Source organism: Elephas maximus, chromosome 3 (genome assembly GCF_024166365.1).
Source record: "Elephas maximus indicus isolate mEleMax1 chromosome 3, mEleMax1 primary haplotype, whole genome shotgun sequence".
Lineage (NCBI taxonomy): Eukaryota > Metazoa > Chordata > Mammalia > Proboscidea > Elephantidae > Elephas > Elephas maximus.
Window position 1 is genome coordinate 103,853,619 of NC_064821.1, and position 17,105 is coordinate 103,870,723.

The window sequence follows — 17,105 nt, forward strand, 5'->3', positions numbered from 1 at the left end:
TCCATTTATTATGGACCTGTGCATACCTCACACCATGCTAAGTATGTTATATTTGATTTTTCTCAGTTACTTTCTTTGGAGGATTGATCCCATTTTATTGAATAACTGGTTGTTGTTAAGTCAATTCCTACTCGTGTGTCAGAGTACAACTGTGCTCCATGGTTTCAGGTGCTGATTTATTGATTAGGTTGCAGTTAAATTACTGCTGTTTTTAAATGCTTAACTAATGCCAGGCATTATGATAAGTATTTCACACAAGATTGAATCTAACAACGACCTGTGAGGTAGATTCTTTTGTCTTGGTTTTGTAGACAAGAAAAGGAAAACTCAGAGACATTAACCAGCTCACTCAAAGTGACAAAATAAATACCTGACTGCAGTGCAGTGAATTATCTAATATGGCCCTTTTAGCCACTTACGGTTTTGTGATTCCCACAAAATGATTGGGTGGAACTTTGCAAAGAAGGTGCTTATGATTCACCAAGGGGGTTGGACGGCCTACTAATAAAGCAAATAAGGTACATGGAACCCTTGCAGGGGTGTTGTTGTTGTTTTAGGTGCCGTTGAGTTGGTTCCAGCTCATAGTGACCCTGAGTACAACAGAACAAAACACTACTTGGTCCTGTGCCATCCTCACAATCGTTATACGTGAGCCCATTGTTGCAGCCACTGTGTCAGCCCATTTTGTTGTGGGTGTTCCTCTTTTTCGTTGACCCTCTACTAGTTAGTGGTTAAGTGCTACAGCTGCTAACCGAAAGGCCAGCAGTTTGAATCCACTAGGCGCTCCTTGGAAACTCTATGGGGTAGTTCTACTCTGTCCTGTAAGGTCGCTATAAGTCAGAATTGACTTGAGGGCAGTAGGTTTTTTTTTTTTCTTTTGTCTACTTTACCAAGCATGACGTTGTTCTCCAGGAACTGATGCCTCTTGATAACATGCCCAGAGTATGTGAGACACAGTCTCGCCATTCTTGCTTCTAAGGAGCAATCTGGTTGTACTTGTTCCAAGACAGATTTTTTCATTCTTTTGGCAGTCCAGGGTATATTCAGTATTCTTTGCCAACACCACAATCCAAAGACATCAATTCTTCTTTGGTCTCCCTTATTCATCATCCGGTTTTCACATGCATGAGGCGATTAGAACACCATGAGTTGGGTCAGGCGCACCTTAGTCTTCAAGGTGACATCTTTGCTTTTAAACACTTTAAAGAGGTGTTTTGCTGCAGATTTGCCCAATGCAATGTGTTGTTTGATTTCTTGACTGTTGCTTCCATGGGTGTTGATTATAGATCCAAGTAAAATTAAATCCTTAACAACTTCATTCTTTTCTCCATTTATCATGATGTTGTTTATTGGCCCAGTTGTGAGGATTTTTGTTTTCTTTATGTTGAGGTGCAATCCATACTGAAGGCTGTGGTCTTTGATCTTCATCAGAAAGTGCTTCAAATCCTCTTCACTTTCAGCAAGCAAGGTTGTGTCATCTGCATATCACAGGTTGTTAATAAGTCTCCCTCCAAGCCTGATGCCCTGTTCCTCCTCACATAGTCCAGCTTCTTGGGTTATTTGTTCAGCGCATAGATTGAATAAGTATGATGAAAGAATACAACCCTGATACACACCTTCTCTGACTTTAAACTACACAGTATCCCCTTGTTCTGTCTGAACAAGTGCTTCTTGATCTATGTACAGGTTCCTTATGGGCACAATTAAGTGTCTATAATTTGTTATGATCCACACAGTCGAATGTCTTTGCGTAGTCAGTAAAACACAGGTAAACATCTTTTTGGTATTCTCTGCTTTCAACCAGGATCCATCTGACATCAGCAATGATATCGCTGGTTCCACGTCCTCTTCTGAATTCAGCTTGAATTTTTGGTAGTTGCCTGTCAATGTACTGCTGCAGCTGCTTTTGAATGATCTTCAGCAAAATTTTACTTGTGTGTGATATTGATACTGTTTGATAATTTCTGCATTTGATGGGATTACCTTTCTTGGGAATAGGCACAAATATGGATCTCTTCCAGTCGGTCAGCCAGGTAGCTTCCAAATTTCTTGGCATAAGCAAATGAGCACTTCTTCTGCTGCATCTGTTTGTCAAAACATCTGAGTTTATATTGCATCAATTCCTGGATCCTTGTTTTTTGCCAGTGCCTTCAGTGCAGCTTGGACTTCTTCCTTCAGTGCCATGCATTCCTGATTGTAGGGGTGGGACTATGCAGATAAGTTATATCAACCCTAATAGGGGATTGGTCAGTTTTGCCACTCTGCAAGGCTTGAAGGAAGTCAATTCCAGAAGTGGATGGAGTGGGGACCTCACTACCATCAAGAAGAGCCAGGAGTGGAGTGTGTCCTTTGGACCCACGGTCCCTGTGCTGAGAATGTACTAGACCCAGGAGACAGAGAGGGAGCTGTTAATGCCAGAGATGGTTCAAGGCGGTGAGAATCAGTGGCAGAGAAACAATGGCAGTGGAACCAGGAAACTGGCACGAGACAGTACAGTAGGCTTCCTAGCTCATGGAGAGAGGCAGCTACAGTGGGAGTACCAGCCCACAAAGTGAGAGAGCTGAGCATCTTTGGGCGCTTATCGGTGGAGCTAAGTGCTGTAAAAAAGAGCTGTAACACTTGCCTGAGCAAGGAAATGGCCAGGCTGAGGTCCTGACTGAAGAACTGTATCCTGAGTCATTCTCCTGAATTGTAACCTGTTGCTTCCATAATAAACCCCATAACTGTGAGTCTGGTCTGGGAGTTCTGTGTTGCCATTGCAATGAATTATTGAACCCATCAGAGAAGTAGAGAGTACCATGGGAGGGATGGTTGGTGTCAGAATCAGTAAAAAAGTTGGAGAGAGGAGGTATGTCTGACTTCCACCTGATAGGAATCAGCTTTGGGCTGATGTTGATCTTGATTCTTTCTCCTTCTCCTTATGAAGTTAGAGGAGGCCTGATGCTGTTGTACAATTTTTTACAGTGACAGAGTCAGAATTTGAACCTAAGACTGGCTGACACCAAAATCATTTCTCTTAATATCTTGTACTGTACTTAAGTTCAGAGAGGTTAATTTCCCTTCCAATTAGAAGGTAGTAGAGCTGGGTTTTAAATCCAGATTTCTGACAACAACCTTCTTATTCTATAGACTTTGGCTCCAAATTATTAGTCTTTGGCCTTTTTGACATTTTAAGGTATCCCTTTCTCATCTCACCTGAACTTGAGTTTCCACATCCTGAGTGATATGGTGCTCTCTGGTCGAGGGACTTGCAGGTGGTTCCCATTTCCAGATGTTAGGACTCCTTTATGAAGTGTGGAGAGTGGTGATGTCAGCTTAATGGTTCCCATTAGAGATGGATGTGTGAGAAAGTTCAAGTCCTCTGGGAATCTCAAGGGCTTGAAAGCCCCGGAGGAGAGAATTCATCTAACGAGCAAGACCTGGTGTGATTCATTTACTGGCTATAAGTTTGAGGTGGGCAGAGTCTTCAGTCACTCAAATTGTGTATGGGGGTGGGAGGAGCTTAAAGGTGCAGAGGACTTGTCCCATGATCGCCACTGTGGGGCAAAAGAGGGGGGTAAACAAGGTGGGCTTCAGTAAATAAAGCAGGTTTGGCTTATTATCTGTTTTACATACTGGATTTGTTTCGTACATTTTTAATTTGCAGAAAGGCCTCTGTAGTTGATAAGAGTTTGAAAACATGCAGTGTCGTAGGAGTCGTTGGTTTCAGGAGGCTAATTCTGACTATGTTAACAACACATTGTGGGCAAAGCAATTCTCATCCCGGGCCTCACTTTTTCCATCAGTTCGAAAACGTGATCCAAATATATGCCTGTGGCTGAAATACAAATCAGGATATAAAGCCAACTGCTTACTCTGCCCCCACGCTCTGCTATGTGTTTTATAGGCATGAATTGTTTTAATCCCAACAAGCTCTGCATGGTACACTGAGGCTGAGAGAGAGGTTATATAACCCTCCAAACAGATGGTACATGCAAGTAAAAGCTAGACAATGAAAAAAGAAAACAGGAGAAAAATTGATGCATCTGAACTGTGGTGCTGGCAAAAAATGTTAAATATTCCATAGACTACCAGAAGAACAAACGGGTTAGTTTTAGAAGAAATAAAACTGGAATGAATGCTCCATAGAAATGAGGATGATGAAACTTCTTCTTGCTTACTGTAGATACATCATCAGGAAACACCAATCTCTAGGAACAAAAAAAAAACGTATTTGGTAGAAACTCAAACAAAACCTATTGCTGTTGAGTCAACTTTGACTTGTAGCAACCCTGTAGGATAGAGTAGAACTGCCCCATAGGGTTTCCAAGGCTGTAATCTTTAAGGAAGCCTACTGCCACATCTTTCTCCTTCAGAGCAGCTAGTGTGTTCAAACCGCTGACCTTTAGTTAGCAGCCGAGCACTTAACCACTACCCTACTGGGGCCCCTCTCATATTTGGTAGAGCAAAATGAGGGAAACTCTCAGTGACATGGATTGACACAATAGCCACAACAATGGCTCAAACATACCAAAGATCATGAAGATGGTGCAGGACTGGGCAATACTTTGTTCTGTTATATACAAGGTTTTCATGAATCAGAGTTAACTTGATGGCAGCTAACAACAGTAACAACTGGGTTCCAAATCCCAGCTCATCCCATTATATCATGATATACCATACTAAAATCTCTTCTTGGAGCGTGCCCCTTGGGGTAGGCAGGAACAGAGACACTGGTTCTTCAAGCTGGCCTAAACTTGTTGCAAGAGAAGTGGATTGGCTATAGCACAGTGGAGTACACAGTGAAGTGTCATACTGACTTAAGCAAGGAGGAGGGGGCAGATGATCACTGGTGCATCATCAGGCCTTATTGAGCACCTGCTGTATGGCCAGCTTGGGCGGGAGCGGAGAGCATATTGCCGGAGATCTAAATGTACATTTAGTAGGAACCTCTCAGGATACTTACCATCTTGCAGTTGAGATCAAACTGTACTAAATAAAGCCCAGAGAAAAATAATTAAGTTGTGGATTGCAATGGCCATGATTGTGACCTTCCAAGATCATCATCTTCTGTTTCTTTTTTTTTTTTATTCCCTTTCAGAATTTTCTGAATGAGACTCTGAACATTACCTCTCTGTGTATTGAGCTACCTAAAGGTTGAGCCTGAAATCCGTGGTGTTTTTTTTTTTTTTTTTTTTTTCTGTAAACATACATAAGACTCCTTGCTGAGAATCCCTTTGGTTTCAGCATGTTTGAAAATTCGAAGTTAAAGAGATGTCTAAAATCAGATTGAGCATCTTCTCTTTAAAGCCTAACCAGGACGGCTTATACTGCTTCTCAAATCTTAATGTGCAAATGAATCAGCTGGAGATGTGATTCAGGTGCAGAGCCTGACTCAGTAGGTCTGGGGTGGGGCCTGAGAATTTGCATTTCTAACGAGCTCCCAGGTGATGCTGATGCTTCTGGTCTGTGAACCTACAAGACTGCTGTCAGTTCTTAAGGTTCAGCCCGTTGTGACGAATGAGCAATAATCACAGGCTTTTTTTTTTTTTTTTTAATTTAAATGATACATAATGGGAGACTGAGGCATAGGGAAGTTATACAGCTTTAATACAGCTGTTTGGAAGGACATTATAAAAAAGAAAATGAGATTGTGTGTTCTGATTTCATTGGACTGTCATTTGCTTGCTCTTTATTCATTCCTTGTTTGTCAAATCTTAACCAGCTCTGAACCAGCATCTATGATAGGCCCCAGGTACATGGGTCAAAGAGAATTCAGCCTTAACCTTGAGGGGCACAGAATCCACTGGGGATAAAGGTCAGGGAGCATAAGGTAGAGACGAGTATGGAAATAGGGCCATCAGAAGATACACAAAGTGCCGTGATATAGGAAATAATTTGCTTCCTGGAGAACACATTAGAGATGAGCCTCAAAACTTGAGTGGGGTTCAGCCTAGTAGAGAAGACAAGAAGGACACTCTATGCAGAGGCTGTGGTTCATTTATGGCATGTGAAGTAGGCCCCAGAGCAAGAGCCTGTCATGCCTAAGTGAGTGTTGTAGGACAGGAGACCAGACAAGTAGCCTAAGCTCAGCTTGTTAAGGGCCTATTTGCTGGTAGAGATTATCGTTTTTAAGCAAGGGAGGGAATATCTGATAACTTTGGCAGGCATGTAGTGATTGGATTAGGACTGAAAATGTATGTGGGGGTAAAAACTAGAATTTTCTTACTCCCCTGATGGTAACACTTTGATGGCTTTGCACTTCTGTTAGGATAAATCCCTAAATTCTTAGCATGGCCCAGAAACTAGCTGGTGATGTCATTTTTACCTTCCCCCTCTCTCCTTACCCTTACTGTGATCTACTCACAAAGATGCACTCAAAGGTCCTTAAACACACCCAGTTCTTTGCCACCTCAAAGTCTTGACCACACTACAACCTGCAAAGCAAATCTGACATGCTGCCCACTTTTGAATGGCTGTGAGCTAAGCATGGCCTTCACATTTTCAAATGATTGAAAAAAATCCAAAGAACAATAATTTGTGACCTGTGAAAATTAGATAAAATTAAAATTTTTGTGTTTATCAATACAGTTTTATTAGAATATAGCCACACACTCTATATAGACCACATGTGCTACATTGACAGAGTTGAGTAGTTGCAATAGAGACTATATGGACAGCAAAGCTGAGAATATTTACTATCTGATCCTTTAGAGAAAAACTTGTTGATCCATGGTCTTGATGACGTTATACCTTCTGCCCAGAATATTCTTCCCTCTATTCACCACTGACTCCTCCTCATCATTTAGATCTTTGCCTCAATATTGCTTCCTTAAAAAGCCTTTCTTGACCCTCAAATAGATCAGAAGTCTCTTGTCATTGTAGTCTTTATTTTACCTCATGGTACCTTTCATAAAATATGTGAATTTGCACGATGATTTGTATAATGCTTGTCCCTCTAACCATTGCAACCTACAGGAGGATGAAGCCCAATTTCATTTTGTTCATTGCAGTGTCCCTGATCCTAATCAGATGCCAGACACATAGTAGGTGCTCAAATACATATGCTTTGAATAATTTCGCTGACCCAATAAGGGGCCGTTGCAGGACTCCAGGAGAGACCTAATGAGGCCTGAATTAGGCGCTGTGGCATGGAGAAGAGATGGGTTCCAGAAATCTTTAGGGGATAAAATCAGCAGAACACTGAGCCTGATTGGCTATGAGGGGTGAATCAGATGGAGGAGTCAGAGCTGACCACTCACTTCAGTATTGCTGTCATTCATGTGCAGATTGGCCTTAGCTTGGAATCAGATGTTAGAGAGAGTTGGACAGAATTTTGAGTTCAGACTTCCGGAAGGCTTAGAAGATACGTACTAGGACCACCATAGCTCTTGGGCAAAGTCATTCGGGTCCTAGTCTGTAATATGGATTTTAATCATGTCCTTTAAATTTAAGGTTTATGCGTTTCAGGTTGTCTTATGTCTCCTTAATAAGAACTGTCAGATAAAAGGGAAAATGCCGTTTGAATTTTTCATAACCCCCAGCAGTCTGGCTTTTCCATTTGGTCTCAATGATTCTGACTCTCATCTTAATGAAGGCCAAATGTAAATTAAGTTCTGTCAGGCTAGAACAGCTGGAGTCTCCTATCTTTATAAACATGAAACATTGTAGTATAACAAGGTACAGACTGAGGACGGTCAAGAAAGTTAACGGGCTGATGCCGATCCTGACAGCTCACTGTTAATGGAAGATAATTAACGTGGCTTGCAGGGGCTGCATGGAGGTATTCCAATCCATCTTTTAACTCATTTCCTCTTTTTGCCATTGTCAGCAGAGCTGAAAGCTATTCATTTTATAGTTCATCATTTTCATTGTTCATCCCAAAGGCCGGGCTTTTGTTGATGGGTTCAGAAAATATGTCTGCCCCTCCCATCTCTCCAGTCCATGCCCCTTTGTTTCTGTTACCCTGATAGCATATTGGGAAAATGAGTAACTGATAACTCTGAATGGCTGTAATGTACTTTCCCAGTATACGCTGAGTTTTTGGGGAACTTGGGAGCTTAGATGCCAAGAGAGGTGGTTTCATAAGGTGCCCCTTCCTGCTGGCTGTGGAAGGTGGTTATTTGAGTATTTTGCAATCGGAACTATTGAAACCCCTGCTAGAGGTCAGGAAAGCCTGGCTCTAGTCCTTTCTGAAAAGTAAGAGACTTTCCCCAGTTCATTTTTAATGCCTTGTCTGGCCCTATTCTTTCATTCATCTTCGTGATATAATAGCACCTGTTCTCTTATCCTCCCCTATGTGTCTGTCAGTTTGTCATACTGTGGGGGCTTACATGTTGCTGTGATGCTGGAAGCTATGCCACCGGTATTCAAATACCAGCAGGGTCACCCATGGTGGACAGGTTTCAGCTGAGCTTCCGTACTAAGACAGACTAGGAAGAAGGACCCGACAGTCTACTTTTGAAAGGATTTAGCCAGTGAAAATCTTCTGAATAGCAGTGGAACATATTTGATATAGTGCCAGAAGATGAGCCCCTCAGGTTGGAAGACACTCAAATGATGACTGGGGAAGAGTGCCTTCTCAAAGTAGAGTTGAACTTATTGATGTGGATGGAGTCATGCTTTCGGGACCTTCATTTGCTAATGTGGCACAACTCAAAATGAGAAGAAACAGCTGCAAACATACATTAATAATCAGAATGTGTATTGCATGAAGTATGAATCTAGGAAAATTGGAAGTTGTCAAAAATGAAATGAAACACATAAACATTGGTATCCTAGGTGTTAGTGAGCTGAAATGGACTGATACTGGCCATTTTGAATCAGACAGTCACGTGGTCTACTATGCCAGGAACAACAACTTGAAGAAGAATGGCATTGCATTCATCCTCAAAAAGAACATTTCAAGATCTATCCTGAAATACAACACTATTAGTGATAGGATAATATCCATATGCCTACAAGGAAGACCAGTTAATACGACTATTATTCAAATTTACACACCAACCCTAAGGCCAAAGATGAAGAAATTGAAGATTATTACTGACTTCTGCAGTCCAAAATTGATTAAAGATGCAATCAGGGTGCATTGATAATTACTGGTGATTGGAAACAGAAGTTGGAGACAAAGAAGAAGGATCCATAGTTGGAAAATATGGCCTTGGTGATAGAAATGACTCTGGAGATCACATGACAGAATTTTGCAAGACCAACTACTTCTTCATTGCAAATACTTTTTTTCACCAATATAAACGATGACTATACATGTGTACCTCACCAGATGGAATACACAGAATTCAAATCTACTACATCTGTGGGCAGAGACTATGGAAAAGCTCAATATCATCAGTCAGAACAAGGCCAGGGGCCACCTGCAGAATAGACCATCAATTACTCATATGCAAGTTCAGGTTGAAACTGAAGAAAATTAGAACAAGTCAACAAGAGCCAAAGTACGACCTTGAGTATATCCCACCTGAATTTAGAGACCATCTCAAGAAGAGATTTGACAAGTTGAATACTAATAGCTGAGGACCAGATGAGTTGTGGAGTAGCATCAAGGACATCATGCATAAAGAAAGCAAGAGGTCATTAAAAAGACGGGAGAGAAAGAAAAGGCCAAAATGGATATCAGAAGAGACTCTGAAACTTGGCTCTTGAATGTCGAGTAGCTGATGTGAATGGAAGAACTGATGAAGTAAAAGAGTTGAACAGAAGATTTTAAGGGGTGGCTCAAGAAGACAAAGTAAAGTATTGTAATGAAACGTGCAAAGACCTAGAGATGGAAAACCAAGTGGGAAGATCACGCTCTGCATTTCTGAAGTTGAAAGAACTGAAGGGAAAATTCAAGTCTCGAGTTACAATTATTGAAGGATTCTATGGGAGGAAACATTAAACGACGCGGAAAGCATCAAAGGGAGATGGAAGGAATACACAGAGTCACTATACCAAAAAGAATTGGTCAATGTTCAACCATTTCAGGACATACTATATGGGCAGGAACCGATGGTACTGAAGGAAGAAGTTCAAGCTGCACTGAAGGCGTTGACTAAAAACAAGTTTCCAGGAATTGACGGAATACCATTTGAGATGTTTTGACAAACAGATGCTGCGCTGGAAGTACTCGCTTGTCTCTGCCAGGAAATTTGAAAGACAGCTACCTGGCCAACTGACTGGAAGAGATCTATATTTATGCCTATTCTCAAGAAACGTGATCCCACCGAATGCAGAAATTATCGAAGAATATCATTAAAATTTTGCTGAAGATCATTCAAAAGCAGCTGTAGCAGTATATCCACAGAGAACTGCCAGAAATTCAGGCTGGATTCAGAAGAGGACACGGAACCAGGGATATCATTGCTGATGTCAGATGGATCCTGGCTGAAAGCAGAGAGTACCAGAAAGACGTTTACCTGTGTTTTTTTTGACTCTGCAAAAGCATTGGACTGTGTGGATCCTAACAAATTATGGATAACATTTCGAAGAATGGGAATTCCTGAACACTGAATTGTGCTCATGAGGAACCTGTACATAGATCAAAGGCGGTTGTTTAAACAGAACAAGGGGATACAGCATGGTTTAAAGTCAGGAAAGGTGTGTGTCAGGGTTGTATCCTTTCACCATACCCATTCAATCTGTATGCTGAGCAAATAATTCGAGAAGCTGGACTATATATAGAAGAACAGGGCATCAGGATTGGAGGAAGACTCATTAACAACCTGTGATATGCAGATGACACAACCTTGCTTGCTGGAAGTGAAGTGGACTTGAAGCACTTACTGATGAAGATCAAAAACCACAGCCTTCAGGATGGATTACACCTCAACATAAAACAAAAATCCCCACGACTGGACCAATAAGCAACATCAGGATAAACGGGGAAAAGATTGAAGTTGTCAAGGATTTCGTTTTACTTGGATCCACAATCAGCACCAGTCAAGAAATCAAAAGACGCATCACATTGGGCCAATCTGCTGCAAAAGACCTCTTTAAAGTGTTGAAAAGCAAAGATGTCACCTTGAGGACTAAGGTGCACCTGACCCAAGCCATGGTATTTTCAATCACCTCATATTCATGTGAAAGCTGGATGGTGAATAAGGAAGACAGAAGAAAAACTGAGACCTTTGAATTGTGGTGTTGGAGAAGAATATTGAATGTATCATGGACTGCCAAAACAAAGAACAAATCTGTCTTGGAAGAAGTACAACCAGAATGCTCCTTAGAAGCAAGGATGGCGAGACTACGTCTCACCTACTTTTGACGTGTTGTCAGGAGGGATCAGTCCCTGGAGAAGGACATCATAATTGGTAAAGTGGAGGTTCAGTGAAAAAGAGGAAAACCCTCAATGAGATGGATTGACACAGTGGCTGTAACAATGGGTTTAAGCATAACAACAATTGTGAGGATGGTGCAGGATCAGGTAGTGTTTAGTTCTCTTGTACGTAGTGTCGTTATGAGTTGGACAGGACTCTATGACACCTAACAACAACATTCCCTTATCCTAAGGTTTGTTCTAATCTTCAGACTTTATCAAAGTTATTTTCTTTGAAGTGCTACCATTGTCTTTTTTTTTTTTTTTTAATGGCAACAAGGCGAAAACTATAGTTTTTCTCAGTTAGTTGTTTGGCTTAAAATTTCATTTGTAGGTTTAATATTATTCACTTATATTTATCAGGTCTTAGCAATAGAGCTAATGCCAGATATTGAGGAACTTGGGAATATAATACAGTTCTTTAACAACAAAAGTATAGTATTTGAAGCCAAACACACCTGCATTTCAGTCTTTCTCTGTTGTTTTGTTAGCTGCCCTTGAGTTGGCCCTAAACTCATGGCAACCCCATGGACAACATAATGAAATACTGCCTGGTTCTGAGCCATCCCTGTGGTGGGTTGCAGACTGGACCACTATGATCCATAGGATTATTATTGATTTTAGGAAGTAGATCTCCAGACCTTTCATCCTAGTGTGCCATAGTCTGGAAACTGCTCATCATCATAACAAACACACAAGCCCCCGCTGACAGATGGTACCAGCAGATGGTTGTGTATGACATATATTGGCCAGGAATTGAACCAGGGTCTCCTGCATGGAAGGTGAGAATTCTACCACTGAAGCACCAGTGTACCCAGTCTTTCTCTCTTGTTCTTGATGGGTGCTGTTGAATTGATTCTGACTCATAGTGACCCTGTAGGACAGAGTAGAACTGCCTCATCATGTTTCTAAGTGTATAATCTATACAGAAGCAGACTGCCACATCTTTCTCCCACAGAGTGGCTGGTGGGTTCGAGCTGCTAACCTTTTGGTTAGCCGCCCCACATTTAACCACTGTACCACTAAACCTCTTTAATCTTTCTCTACTGCTTAGTAATTATGGGACCTTGGACAAGCTAAATCAACTTCTTTGAGTCTCAGTGTGCTTAACTGTAAAATGAGTATAATAATGTTATCTTTGTAGAAGTATTATAAGAATTTAGTGAGATATTTGGAAATTGGCTTATACAATAGATTTTCAAATAGTTTACTTTTCACCTGCATTGTGTTTAAAAATGTCTTGTTGATGGGCATTTCAGTAACATCTTACCACTAAGTAAGAGAATTTTGAGCCCTAGAATATCTTACTTCATGGAACTGGCCTTCATGAGTGGTATGTTTTTCCTGTTGGGCTAATAGCTGAGGAAAACATCGAAAACCTACTGCAAAGTTGTCAGAGACAATCATAGAAAACAGAGGAAAAGTACGAAACATATTTTCAGAGTCATTCATTTATGTGAATCACCCACATCCTGTGTGTAATAATACCTATACTGACAGGCAGCCATCTTTGAGCTGGGAAGCAGATTGCTTCACTGAGTACTTTTTACTTGTTTCCCCTAAAATTCAAGGAGTGCCTACTGCCCTAGAATATCTTATTTTACAGGGATTATTTGATTTGATTTTCATACCAATCTTGTGAGGTAGATTTGTATCTCTTTACCAATGAGGAAACTGAAGCTCAGAAAAGTTAAATGACTCACTCATGGTCTCACACCATGTAGGCAAAACCACATCCAGAGCCACATCCTAGCTGTGTCCCCAGCTTCTACTTATGGGGGCCTGTGAGATTCATTGTGGGAACCCAGAAATGGTCTGTGCCTTTGAGAAATTACAGTCTTATTAGAGAGACAAGATACTGATCAACTGAGCAACAAGAACAAAACAAGATAATAGATGAAAATGTTAGCTAAAATATCAGGTAAGGAGTATATAGTGCTTACATGCACTTTTCTCAGCATTTTACCCATGTTAACTCATCTAATTCTCACAAGCACCCTAGGAAGTGGTTAGGAGAGGCTGTGTGCAGGGATTTGGGTTTTATTCCAAGAACAATGGGAAATAGTTGATGCGTTTCAAACATGGGTATGAAATAATCAGTTTTATGGCTTAAAAATTGCTCTGGCATATGTGCTGGGTAGGTTATAATAAATATTTGTATAGCAGCTATCAAGTTTACAGTATAATGTTAACGGGGAGGAAAAAAAAGGCTGACTGCATATGCTGTATACACAAAAAATTAGTGTCTTAGTTATCTAGTGCTGCTGTAACAGAAATACCGCAACTGGACGTTTATTCTCTCACAGTTTAGGAGGCTAGAAGTCTGAATTCAGGGTGCCAGCTCCAGGGGAAGGCTTTCTCTCTCTGTCAGCTCTGGGGGAAGGTCCTTGTCATCAGTCTTCCCCTGGTCTAGGAGCTTCTCGAGTACAGGAATCCCAGTTCCACAGGACATGCTCCCCTGTTGGTTCTTCATTCTTTGTGGTATGAGGCTTCTCTTGTCTCCTTGCTCAATTCTCTTTTTTATGTCTCAAAAGAGATTTATTTAAGATACAACCTAATCCTGTAGATTGAGTCCTGCCTCATTAGCATAACTGCCTCTAATCCCACCTCATTAATATCATAGAGATTAGGATTTATAGCCCATAGGATAATAACATCAGGTCACAAAATGATGGACAGCCACACAATACTGAGAATCGTGGCCTAGCCAAGTTGACACATATTTTGGGGGACACAATTCAATCCATAACAATTAGTAATGGAACGCTATCCATGTTTGGCATAGCTTGCTATTATAGAACAGCACTTACACCTTTATTATTTCTTAGTAATTTTCCACTAAAAAAAAAAAAAAAAAAACTTGTCATAGCTAAGCTTTCTGGTTGACAACATTTTGTTCCTTAGCAAGGGATTATTTTCTTCTTAAGGAAAATGAGTTCATATGCAGTATTTCATTTAAGCCCCCCGTGACAAAATTGGAAATGCTGGTGGTGTAGTGGTTAAGTGCTATGGCTGCTAACCAAAAGGTCAGCAGTTCGAATCCACCAGGTGCTCCTTGGAAACTCTATGGGGCAGTTCTACTCTCATTCATACAGGGTTGCTATGAATCAGAATCTACTCGACCACAACGGGTTCTTGTACGGGTGACACAATATTATTAGCCCAGTATGCAGATGAAGAAACCAAGGCTCAGCGGGCTTAAGTAGCTTCCCTGTATTGTCTACTTCCTCTTTACCCCATTGGTGAGGGAGGGAGCCCCACCCTAAAGTTCTTGGGATGGCTGAACACTTGATGCCTGCTGTTGGACAGGCTAGTTTGGCAGCAGTTTATTGGTCATATATTCACAGTCTGGGGGAGGAGGACCCTGCATCCCATGCACGGTCACATGAGGGTTGCACTCAGGAGCAGAGTAAACTAGAAAGGGCTGTGGGAGGCAGGCTTTTTAGTAACAAGAGGATAGAACGCCTCCTAGTTCCTGCAGGAAGATGATTGGCTTGTTTGAATAAGTTCATGGGCTGGCAGGGAAGTGAAATCTGTTAGGTTCAGGACTAGGTGGAGTGCAGCGCGTCCAGCTGATAAGGGAACCAGCCGGGGCGGAGCATTTTTTGCTGAGTGGGGAATATCTGGAGAAAGCAGGGGAATTCAGGTTAGGCCTTTAGGCCCAGTGGGGCTTAAAGATGTCCAGGAAACACGTGAAATTTTAGGCCTTACAATACTTCCCCAAAACTATACAATAAGTAAATGGTAGAATCAGGAACATGAAGAAAACAAAAGTCCTCACAGCCGGACCAATACACAATATAATGATACATGGAGAAAAATTTGAAATTGCCAGCAATTTCATTTACGTGGATTAACAATCAGCAGTAGTCAACAAATCAAACAACTTGGATTGGACAAATCTGCTGCAAAAATCCCTTTTAAAGTTTTAAAAAGCAAATATGTCACTTTGATGACTAAGATACACCTGACATAAAACGGTGGAATTTTCAATCATCTCATATTCACGGGAAAGCTGGGGAGTGGAAAAAGGAAGACAGACGAAGAATGGATGCATTTGAATTATGGTGTTGGTGAAGAATATTGTATATACTGTGGACTGGGACAAGAACAAACAAATTAGCCTTAGAATGAATACCACCAGAAAACTCCTTAGAAGTGAGAGTGGTGAAACTTTGGCTTGCTTACTTTGGGACACATAATCAGGAAAGACTAATCACTAGAGAAAGACATCATGTTTGGTTAAAGTAGAGGGTCAGCAAAAACAAAGGACACCCTCAATGAGATGGATTGTCACAATAGCCATAGCAATGGGTTCAAACATACCAATGATCATGGAGATGGTACAGGACTGGGCATTGTGTTCTGTTATGCATAACAGAGTTGGAGCTGACTCCATGGCAAGTAAGAATAACAACAGACCCAGGGTTCTTACCCAATCCTGCCTGCCTCCAGCTCTGGGCTCTATCCGTTGCTCCTCATTGCCTGTCCTTAAAGGGGGGCCTTTTTTTCTTCCCAGGTAACAGGGCTGCAGCCCACAGACTGAATGTGAACCCTAGATGGATTTTGGTCAAACTGCCCTCTGTTTAAAAAAAAAAAAAAAAAAAATTGAATTTCCCACTTTTAAAATGAGATTTCACGTAAAAATACAGAATTTCTGCTTCTCCAGAAAAAATGAAGAACCTGGCAATGCGGAGATCACATTCCCATGTGGAAGGAATTGCTGGAGCTAAGTAGGGGCTGCCCCCTTTGGAAAGGGCAAGCGTTCTTCATCTCACAGCAGGCCCCACCCAGCCTGCTGCACTCATTTGCTTTTCCAGCCCTACCCCTCTAGGTATTTGAATTTGAGACCCAGTAAGAAAATACTTGGAGAAAATGGAAAGACTTTCCAGATGGCAAATTTCTTGGCCAGTGGCTGTAATGATTCTGTATCCACACTCTCACACCTCTGGGTCTTTGCGCAGTCTTCTTCTTTTGCCTGGCTAACTTGTAATTATCTCTTCCTTGTCCTTGAAAACTTACAATAATTCTTCAAGACTCATCCTTTACTTTGTCTAGGAAGCCTTTGTTGATTAGTTTTCTGCCCTCTGTCCCCTGTGGCATCCTCTGCTTATCTCTATCCTAGACTCTGTTACTAACAGAAAGGTTGGAGGTTCAGGTCTACCTAGAGGTGCCGTGGAAGAAAGACCTTAAAAAAAATCAGTCATTGGAAATCCTGTGGAGCACAGTTCTATTCTGACACACATGGGGTTTCCATGAGTCAGAACAGACTCGATGGCAACTGGTTTAGTATTTAGGGCACTGCTTAGTATCTAACATTAGTAACTCAGTAAATGTTTTGATGGATGGATGGATGGATGAATTTATTAAATCATCTCTCATGCTGTTTTTGATTATTGGGTGTGTCTGTCCAATGGTTCTGTTCCAATGTAAAGATCCACCACATGTAGAATGTAAGTTAATTTTCTGTACCCCCTTGTGGAAAGGATTGGAGGATTACCTCTTCCCACCCCTGAGCCACCCGTTGGCTACAGTCCTGTTACCTTGAGTCACAGTTTGTGTGTGAAGAGAAGGCTCAGAATTGAGTCAGTAACCCCCCTGGGCCCTTCCTTTGCATCTTTGAACTCCCGGTGTGGATAACCCCCTGAAGTTGCTCATTCCTCGCCTTCCAAGAATCCAGGACTCATCTGCTGAATCAAAATGCCTCTCTTTAGAAGGTTTATACCAGGATGCTATTATGTTCAGACAGCTTCCTCCCGGACTTTGAGCAATGTTGATAGTGTTGTCAGCTGTTGTTAGGGCATCTGCTGTGGAT

General features: G+C 41.5%; 1 protein-coding gene across 18 annotated transcripts in view; it reads left to right on the top strand.

The window, feature by feature from the left end:
* FGGY (FGGY carbohydrate kinase domain containing) overlaps nucleotides 1-17,105 on the top strand; it is a 627,007-nt gene that overhangs the window by 90,606 nt on the left and 519,296 nt on the right. The gene's annotated exons all lie outside the window — the stretch shown is intronic.